The following is a 10,657-nucleotide window of genomic DNA, read 5'->3' as shown; positions in this document are numbered from 1 at the left end:
CGGTCGTAGACAATGCTACAATCTTCTGCAGTTTCAAAACCTATGAAACTGCAGCACTTCCCAGCGTGAACACATACCCAGTAGTACTCTTTCTGCCATCAATGTCTCCAGCCATGTCAGAATCCACGAAACCATGTAGGCAAACATCAGGACCACCATAGCATAGTCCTAAGTCTTTGGTTCCTTTCAGATACCGCAATATCCACTTCACAGCTCTCCAATGCTCCTGGCCTGGATCGCTCATGTATCTGCTCACCACTCCCACTGCATGGGCAATATCCGGTCTCGTGCAAACCATGGCATACATAAGGCTTCCGACCGCTGATGAGTAGGGTACATACTTCATCTCATCTCGATCATCCTGCGTAGTCGGACACTCCTGCTTAGATAACTTGAAGTGTGCGCCCAGCGGAGTACTCACAGCTTTAGCCCCGTCCATATTGAACCGCTTCAGCACCTTATCAATGTACTCTGCTTGAGACAACTTCAACGTTTTAAGCTTCCTGTCCCTGCTGATACGCATCCCAAGGACTTTCTTGGCTTCACCCAAGTCCTTCATTGAAAACTCCTGGGATAATTGTTTCTTCAGTTTCACAATCTCTCCCATGTTGGCACTTGCCACCAACATATCATCTACATACAGAAGTAGAATGATATATGAGCTTTTCAATCCCTTAAAGTAGCAGCAATGATCACCATTACACCTCTGAAACTTATTCTTCAGCATAAACTGATCAAACTTTAAGTACCACTGACGAGGTGCTTGTTTCAACCCGTACAAACTTTTCTGAAGTCGGCACACCCAATCTTTCTTCCCCTTCACTACATATCCTTCTGGCTGCTTCATGTAGATTTCCTCTTCAAGGTCGCCATGTAAAAATGCAGTCTTGATGTCAAGCTGCTCAAGATGTAAGTCTTTGGCTGCCACTATACTCAACACCATCCGGATAGTAGACATCTTCACAACTGGAGAAAAGATCTCGTCAAAATCAATGCCCTCCTTCTGCTGAAAACCCTTGACAACAAGTCTCGCTTTGAACCTCTCAGAACCATCTGGTTCAAGCTTTAGTCTGCATACCCACTTGTTGTGCAAAGCTCTCTTCCCCTTCGGAAGTGGAACCAAGTCCTACGTCCTGTTGGATGATAGGGAATCCATTTCATCATCCATGGCAAGCTTCCACTTGTCACTGGCTTCAACCTGCAAAGCCTCCTTGTAGCTTTCTGGTTCACCACCATCCGTAAGCAACAGGTATTGTAGGGAGTCAGCATACCTAGACGGAGTTTTTCTATTTCTTTTACACTTGCGTAAAGCAATCGGGATATCAGCTGGAGGTTCTTCTTCTTGCTGTGCTTCTCCCACTGGCTCAGCAACTTCTTCATCGTCTCGAGACATTGTTTCATCATCCAGCTCTGCATATTCCGATTTTACAGCTTTGACGCCTTGGCTCGTCTGTTGCTGCAGGTCCTTGTACAGAACCTCTTCATTGAATACAACATTTCTGCTCCTGATGACTTTCCGATCTGTCGCATCCCAGAGTCGGTATCCAAAATCATCACCACCGTACCCAATGAATGTGCACTTCTTTGACTTTGCATCCAGCTTGGTTCGATTGTCTGCAGTATCGAGCACGTAAGAGATGCAACCAAAAGTACGCAAGTGAGATAGTTTCACCTCTTTCCCAGTCCATGCTTCCTCCGGCAGTCCAAGCTCCAATACAACTGAAGGCCCTCTGTTGATCAGATACACTGCTGTACTGACCGCTTCCGCCCAAAAAATCTTCGGCAACCCTGCATGAAGCCTCATGCATCGTGCCCGCTCATTTATGGTGCGGTTCATGCGTTCTGCAACACCATTTTGCTGTGGCGTTCCTGGAACCGTCTTTAGTCTTCGAATTCCAGCTGAGGCACAATAAGCCTCAAACTCATCACTGCAGTATTCGCCCCCATTGTCAGACTTGAGACACTTCAATCTCTGACCTGTCTCATTCTCCACTAAAGCCTTCCACCTCTTGAACTTCTCAAATACATCGGATTTGTGCTTCAAGAAGTAGACCCATAGCTTTCGGGTAGCGTCGTCGATGAACGTGACATAGTACCTTGCTCCTCCATGAGAAGCCACTTGAGTTGGTCCCATACGTCAGTATGTACGAGTTCCAACTTAGAATTTTTCTTGGTACTACCTCCTTTTGAAAAACTGACCTTCTTCTGTTTTGACAGTACACAATCTTCACAGAATTCCAAATCCATAGATTTTAGGTCTCCCAATTTTCTTTTGGACATCATCACCTTCATCCCTTTCTGACTCATGTGGCCGAGTCTCATATGCCATGTCCTTGCATCAACAGTCGGATTTGCAGCACTGACGGTGGAATCAGTATCAGCTGTCATGTATAGTGTTCCTGACCTTACACCTCGAGCAATCACCAAGGCTCCCTTAGTGATCTTCCAAGCATCATCATTGAAGGTGGTCACAAACCCCAAATCCGACAACTGACTTACCGAAATCAGATTTCGAGCCAGTTTGGGTACATGTCGCACATCTTTCAGAGTTAAAGTCATCCCACTTGATGTCTTTATCTGAGCATCTCCCTTTCCTACGATGTTGCAACTATTTCCATCACCAAGATACACCTTGCCATGATCACCTGCAACATAGTTTGAGATGATTGCCTTGTTCCCAGTAGCATGGAACGAGGCACCTGAGTCGACTATCCACGACTCCGGATGAATATCACAGGAAAGTATCAGGGCATCATCTTCACTTGCAGTTTCGGCTAAATTAGCACTTGCTTTAGTGTCAGAACCACCATTGTTCTTCGACACTTTGCAGTCTTTTCTCAAGTGACCCTTCTGCCCACAATTCCAGCACTTTCCAAGAGGTCTAGACTTGTTTCTAGACTTGGATCATCCACCCCTATTTCTGTCTCCCTTCTTTGAAGTCCTTCCACGTTCTTCAAAAGCCAGCGCGTTCCCAGATGAACTTGCTGATGGATCCAGAGTTTTCCTTCGAGCCTCTTCACTCAGAATAAGAGCTACCACTTCATCAAACCTCGCTGTAGTCTTTTCCGAAGAATTACTAACAGCCGTGATAAAGCCTTCCCAACTTTCAGGCATCTGACCTAGAAGAGCCCACGCCTTCACCTCATCAGTGAACGTGATCTTCACAGATTCCAATTGGGCACATAGGGTATTGAATTCACTCAAATGTGAATGAACACTCCCACTGTCTCTCATCTTCAAAGTGAATAATCGTCGAATCAGGAATACCTTGTTCGCTCCTGTTGGCTCATCATACATGGAAGCCAGTGTGTCCATCAAATCTTTTGCAGTCTTTACTTTGGATATATTGGCGAGTATCTCCGATGCCAAGGACAAACGGATAGCGGCGAGCGCCTTCTTATCAAGACGCTCCCACTTCTCCGACGGCATGTCTGTCGGCTTCGCTTCTTCTCCGCCCAGTGGTAGATCCAGATCCTTTGAGAGCAAGTAATCTTCCATCTGCATCTTCCACACGCCAAAGTTCTGTCCGTTGAATTTCTCTATCCTCAATCTTCCTTCGTCAGCCATTGGAACACAGGGAACGTTGCTCTGATACCAGTTGTTGCGAGATGAAAGCACTCACCCTTCTATCGTACTATTCCCTTTCTGGATCCAAACTGCGGAAAGACGAATCGAGAAGAAGAAGAAGTAGAGAATAAAATCAAACAATCACAAAGACAACAATTTTACGTGGTTCACCCCAATACGGGTTACGTCCACGGAGGCCACACGCACAGATTCAATATATTCAGCAAGGGTTACAATGATCTCTCTTCCTGTTGGAGATTGCACACCTAGGGCTTACAAGAGAGATAGGACTCCAAAAGAAACTCACTACAGCCGCTCTCATCTCACCTAGGGTTCACCAAAAAATCCTATTTATAGATTTTCAACACATAAGGAAACTTCCCTACGAAAACCCTAAGTCAAAAAACCCATCTTGCCATCGTTTCAATCAATCCCGTGATCAGGAGTCGACTCTTCACTTTCAGGGGTTGACTCCTGATAAGTTCGAGTCGACTCGGACATCCTCGGGTCGACTCCAAGTATCAGCACCGAAACTGGCACGCTCTGTCTTCCTGAGAGAGTCGACTCCTGCAGAGCTGGAGTCGACTCCTGCAGGACTGGAGTCGACTCCTGCAAGCAACCCAAAAAACTGCTCTCTGTTTCTTCACTGTGGCAGATGCGAGTCGACCCTCTCATCCCTGGGGTCGACTCAAGCTTCACATGAGTCGACTCCTAGATGCTAGGGGTCGACTCCATTCAGTTGGCACAGAATTTTTCAAGCAAACTTGAGCCGAATTCAATTTGCAGTCGTTTCGAGTTTCGAGGCACATTTTCTCAACAGCTTCTACTTCAAATGTAACATGCAACGGGTTGCGATAAATGTGACCCTTGAATGAATAAATTGGATTTATTATCGGCTGAAATGTGATTTAAATAACACGAGCTTGAAGGCATCCATGCATAACATTGTATGAATAAAGTGGATTCAAGCAATAGGAAGAGAGTAAGAGATATTCTTGATTTTGTACCAAATTCTCTCGAAAGCTGATAGCTTTTTTTGATTGCATAGAATATATAGACCACTCATTGAAATTTTGAAGGCCAGCATAAGCAATAGAAGTGATGGAGGATTGCTTGTTAAGAAAAATTGGAGTGTTTCTCTTGCCATGAACATTTTGAAGGCGGACAGCCCCGGCGAATTTGAAGGCGAAAAACAGCACGGTCCTCAGTTCCAAACACTAATTTACACGGCATTATTAACTGACATTACCAATTATCCAATATAATTTATCTTCAATGTGAGAACCTATGTGGGCATATGTTTAGTCCCACATCGGTTATATAGTAGGCAGACCTTGAGTACTTATCAAAGTAAAAGAATCCAAATAATATTTTTCGATTAGCTTTTTTTTTAATATGATCCTGAATTATTATAAAATAGTATCAGAGTGAACTCGATCCATAACACATCTAGACTAGTGGATACTGCAACACGAGTTTAGATTGGATTTTCCGTACTTATAGTTAGATTTAAATGAATTTGGATCCTTACCTTAGTAAGGATGTTAGGACTTAAATGGAGAAAATATGTGAGGATCTATATGAACTGTATTTAATCCCACATTAATTATGCAAAATATTTTTATGGGCCAAAAAATTCAAATAATATTTTTTGATTAGTTTTTTCATATATTCACCCACCTTTAGTCACAATTATGTCACTAATGTATTATCACATCCAGTATGCTGGGTACACCACTCCAAACCACTTAGCAACATAAATGTGATTTTTTAATCCACTACGTCACATCACCCACTTGCATCGAATAATTAAACATGCACGACTGATCCACTCATTCTAAGATTATGACTTCTTGATAGAGAAATTTCGAGATGGGAGAAGGCTATTATAGTTCAAGAAGGCCTCCAAAAGGCGGTGCTGTGAAAAAATCACAAAGCATCAATAATGAGTAATTAAGAATATTGAAAGGAGCTTATTGAGAAGGTTTGATTATGATCTAAATGTTTTTAGGTGATAAGGTGATGTGCAACATCATTAAGGAGGCCTCCTCAAGTTTGTGGTACAAGTTGAAAAGTTGTAAATAACAAAGAGCCTCTTATATTATAACTATCTAAAATAGAGGCTTAGCTAATGCATAGTCCTCCATTCGCTATATCGATACCATATTAATGGGTATTAATAGCTCTGGTTAATTTGGAATTTTATTGCGGTATATCATCCAAATAAATGTTAAAGAATAACTGACATATGTAGCTTTTTGCCATTAACATTTACATTACTTTTTATGCGGATGGGTTGTACGTTAGCTAGGAATTTTTGTGGGAGCTAGGAATGGGACATCGAATAACAAAAGCAATTCGAGGCGTTGAATTTTCATCAAAGCACCTGATGTATTTTCATATATTATTTATATTACATTATATTATATTATATTCATAATATCATATTATTATACTATAATTTATTATGATATATTGTATTATAAATAATAGAGTAAATTACAAAACTCTCTCTAAGAATAGGAGTAAATTATATTTATACCCAATGGTATGAAAAACCTACACTTATCCCCTTGAGGTTTATTTTTATCCAAATATTTAACTCCTAATGTAATAGAATGTTAGTTAAGCCATTAACTTTTTATGAGATCCAAATGCTATATTAGAAATTTTTTAAAATGACCAAAATAACCATATAATTAAAAATCCTCCTAAGGTTTACATTCATTACACTTACATCTAATATTTTATAAAACCTACACTTACACCCAGTTAAATTGAAAAAATAACATTAGTAAAATTATTTATCTATTATAAAAAGTTAAAATTGCCTCTATAAGAAAATAAGCCTCCTCTTTTATTTTTTTGACTCCTAGATCCCTTCGAAGTCTTCTAGCTTCAAGAGTCTTTCTCTCCTCAAGATTGAGCGACTAGAATTTTTTTCTCGCATCGCCACTCCATCATGCGCATCCCTTTCAAACAAGCGGCCGACAACAAGCTTTCTTCTCATCGACGTCCGAGGATAAGCATTCTTTCCGACCAACATCCACTAACAAGCATCCTTTCTGAATAGATTTTGTTTTCACTTTTCCACCTACCATGTCATAGAGATTGGAAATGTCAGTATATTAATTGTTAATTTTGAGTTTTACTTGACCAATACTGTAGACATGATTTTTTAATATTGCTATTGTAGATGAGGATTTCTATATCTACATATGGAATTATGATAGCTCTGACAGTCTGTCATTAAAAAAATCTAAATTAGTATATGCACGAGAACTCTTCTTTTTAAATGGTGCATTAGTTGTGGTTCTATGGCCTCGCTTAGACCATTGATAGGCTAGCACTAGCGACAAAACTCTTGACGCTAGTTTTCTACAGCAAAAAATTTTAGAGGCATTTATTTGTTTGAGAGATGTAGATTGTTTTTTCTTCACACATGGTTGTTTTCTGATAATTCATAAAAATCAAACTCCAGACCTATAGCGCCTCATAGCTATTTTCCTTCTTGGATGTAGGTTATATCACTTAAGGCTAGTTTGGTTATTTTTTAATTTTTTTTGACATGGAATTTAGGTCCGATTTAAGTTAACTATTTGGTTAACATGATGTAAAGTTATGAATTAAAGTGTTGGATAAAAATTAATCTTAGAAAGATAAGCGTAGGTTTTTCAAACTATTGGATGTAAGTATAATTTATCTCTAAACTTAGAAGGTTTTGTAATTTACTCATCACTTAGGGCAATTTTGACTTTTTACATGAGGTAAATAGATTCACTAATATTGTTAATTTAACTAGATATAAGTGTAGGTTTTACAAACTATGGGCATAAGTGTAATAAACATAAACCTCGAGAAGATCTTTATAATTTACTCTAAATAATATTATAGTTATGCATTACCATCATATCCAAATTCAACTTTATGAAATACGGACTATTATATAGTTTTTGACGAACATAATAATATCAATGAAAGGTGGCTCAATGATGACATTAGGTTTTGTATTTTGTAATTGTTATAACCAAATAAAAATGTATTCCTATTCTTTGCTAGACGGGTTTTCCCTTTTTTTCTAATTTTTCTTGAAATATAATGTGGTAATGTAACAAATTATAACAAATAAAAATGTTTTAATATCCAAATTTCTATTACATATTTCTTTTATGCTCATTGAACTAAGGTGGGATTTTGACATCGAAATTAAAGATTTTTTTGAAATAATAAATGAAAACAATGAACCGATATTTTCTAAACATCATTATTTATGATAGTTTATTTTCTAATTTATAAATTTCTAAATGTTCGGAATATTTTCAGCATGTTGATAAAAATTTTTGGTCTCCACAGGTCATTTCAAGTCAAGTGCTCTTTTCAAAGTAGAGTGAATGACTTGAAAGTCATTTTTAAGCTAACCATATCCAATGGCAGAAGACATAAATCAAAAAACATAATACAAAAACTATTCAATTCACATACTATAAAACTATTTGAAAGTTCATTTCAATATAAAAGAAACCCATAATTAAATTCTAGAATTTTGAATTCAGACAAAAGGTCAAAATAATAAATAACAGAATAGTATCAAATGGTAGAATTATTTTTATTTTATTTTTGATAGAATTATTAGTCGGATATTTTTCTATTTTTTTTGTCTTAGAATTACCTACGATTTGCCTTCTATAGCCTGCAACAACTTTTTTCATTATCAACTATTGTAGTATATTCATCATTCATCAGAAAACCCCACCTATTTGCTTCTTACACTACAAGAAAAAGAGGAATTAGTGACGCTTTTTAAGGTCTTTCTCGACGCTTATAAGTGTCGGTAAAGGTCCGTCCGACGCTAACAAAAGCGTCGCCGAAGCGTCGGCGATACCTGAGTGGGAAAAGTTTTTTCCGACGCTTTGGGAAAGCGTTATAAAAAATTGGTTTTTAGTGACGCTTTCTAGCGACGCTTAAAAGCGTCGCTAAAAGCCTCAATTTTTTTTTAAAAAATAATTTGCTTCAGAAGACGAGCCACCGACGAGGACGAAGATGAGCCGCCGGTGAGGACGAAGACGAGCCGAAGCTCGATCCCTTAGCGGCTGCCCTAACCTCGGCGTCGAAGCTAAGAAAATGGGTTACTCGAGAGGCCACCGCCGCTACAGCCACCGCCACTGCCGGAGCTCGATCCCTCCCACTACAGCCACCGCCGCTGCTCGCGTCTCCTTCCCGCGCTCAAAGGCCCTCCTCCGCCCGATTCAATCATGGCCGAGCAAACCAAAAAAGCATTTTTGAAGCAACCGAAGGTGTTTCTCTGCTCAAAGAAGGCTGGGAAGGGAAAGAGGCCTGTTAATGGGAAAGATGAATCTTCTTTCCAAATACTATTATAAGAATCTAGAACGAAGAACAAGAACAGGTTGCTCACCCAAAAGGAGGAAGGCCCCAGTGACGGCGGCATCTCGAAGAGCACCACTCTTTGTCTGCAGCGTAAAACCACATCAAAATTAGATCGAAATCCTCTATCTGATTCAGATATCAGAGGAGCTTCAAGTCGCCAATGATTCAACCTCCTCTATGTGACCGGGACCCAGTCTCCTCAAAATAGCACAAAACACAGCACCATCGAACAGCTTTGCTCTCAATTCTTCCTCCGATGCATCTGGAGCCAATCTATTACTTCTGATCGCTTTTTAGCTGAGGAACCCAAAAGAAAGAAGATTCTCTTCACCCCTATAGTTATACAAAAAAAAGAAAAGAAAGGGAGGAAAGAAGGAAAGAAAGAACGAAACAAGTCAGAATTCCTCACCCATGTCGACGTCAAGGCTCGCAGTATCTTCTCCGGGAGGCATTTTGATTCAGACTACCAATTTCACCGCGGAGTTGACCTATGTATAATGTTGTTCAAGAAGATGAGCGATCTTTCTAAAGAACCAAGAAATCTCGAAGTAGTGCCAGGTGCAGATCATCAAACTGCAAGGAGAAGGGCCTCCAAAACTAATTAGGGCATGGAGCAGATAGGATCTTTGATTGCTCAGAGATCCAGAGAAGGATCAAGAATTATTCAAGCGATATAAAACCGAGAAAACCTTGTGGACGGCCCCAGTGACGACATCGGAGCCATCGCCGAAGTACGCCCTCTTCCTGACGGAGTTGCCGAAGCCGACGGCGCCGTCGGCGAAGCTCCGGGGGGAGCGGGCGGCCGGAGGGTCGGCGGGGATGCCAGCGACGAAGAGGGAGAGCTTGAGGAGGGAGGAGTCGGGCATGGCGGCTGGGACTGAGAGGGAAGAGATCTAACGATGAGAGGAGGAGAGGAGAGGAGAGATTTTAAGGGATTGAGGTCGGCGCTGAGAGGAGGAGAGGAGAGGAGAGATTTTAAGGGATTGGATCGGCGCAGGGTGTAGCTAGGGCATCAATTGAGATTGTGAAGGGATTTGGCCTCCGACGACGCTTATAAGCGTCGTCTTAGGTCCAGACCTTCGGCGACGCTTTTAAGCGTCGTCTTAGGTGTAGCTTTACCGACGCTTTTTAGTAGCGTCGGCAAAGTTCGGCGCCGAACAAAGATTTCCCGATGCTTCTCCTAGCGTCGGGAGAAAAGCGTCGGGAAATCTAGCTTTTTCTGTAGTGTTAGAATCCTATTATTATTATTTTGATGAAAAGGGAGGCAAAGCCATCCATCTTTTATTGAAGTAAGAAAGTTCACAGAGTTAATTTACAAGTAGATTGGATTATAAGAGGGGAACAGAATACAGGCAGCTATCTTAAAATAAATAGGCAAACATGATATTCCACCAAGAATCTAGCAAAACAAGTTGGGATCATCCTTCAAACATCAACATCAAGACGTAACGATAGAGTTCTTCAGTGCTGAGAGAATCAGCCATCTACCCAAGTATGGAAATAGATAGTCCTCCACTATCACACAATGCTTGTATCAGCTTGTACTGCTACAAAACGAGATCCAGCTACAAAGTGAGGCGACAAGGATGCAAGATTGCTGCTTAATTTGAGGTGTGATACCAACATCTTTGCAAGAAAAGAAAAAGTCTCCAACTGAAGAAAGTTGATAGAATTTTTTTGCTAAACACACTAAACTGACCTTGAT

The sequence above is a fragment of the Phoenix dactylifera genome, chromosome 6, assembly GCF_051530095.1.
Source record: "Phoenix dactylifera cultivar Ajwa chromosome 6, Ajwa_hap1_PhDact_Kaust_v1.1, whole genome shotgun sequence".
Classification (NCBI taxonomy): Eukaryota; Viridiplantae; Streptophyta; class Magnoliopsida; order Arecales; family Arecaceae; genus Phoenix; species Phoenix dactylifera.
This window is presented reverse-complemented; position numbering follows the sequence as displayed.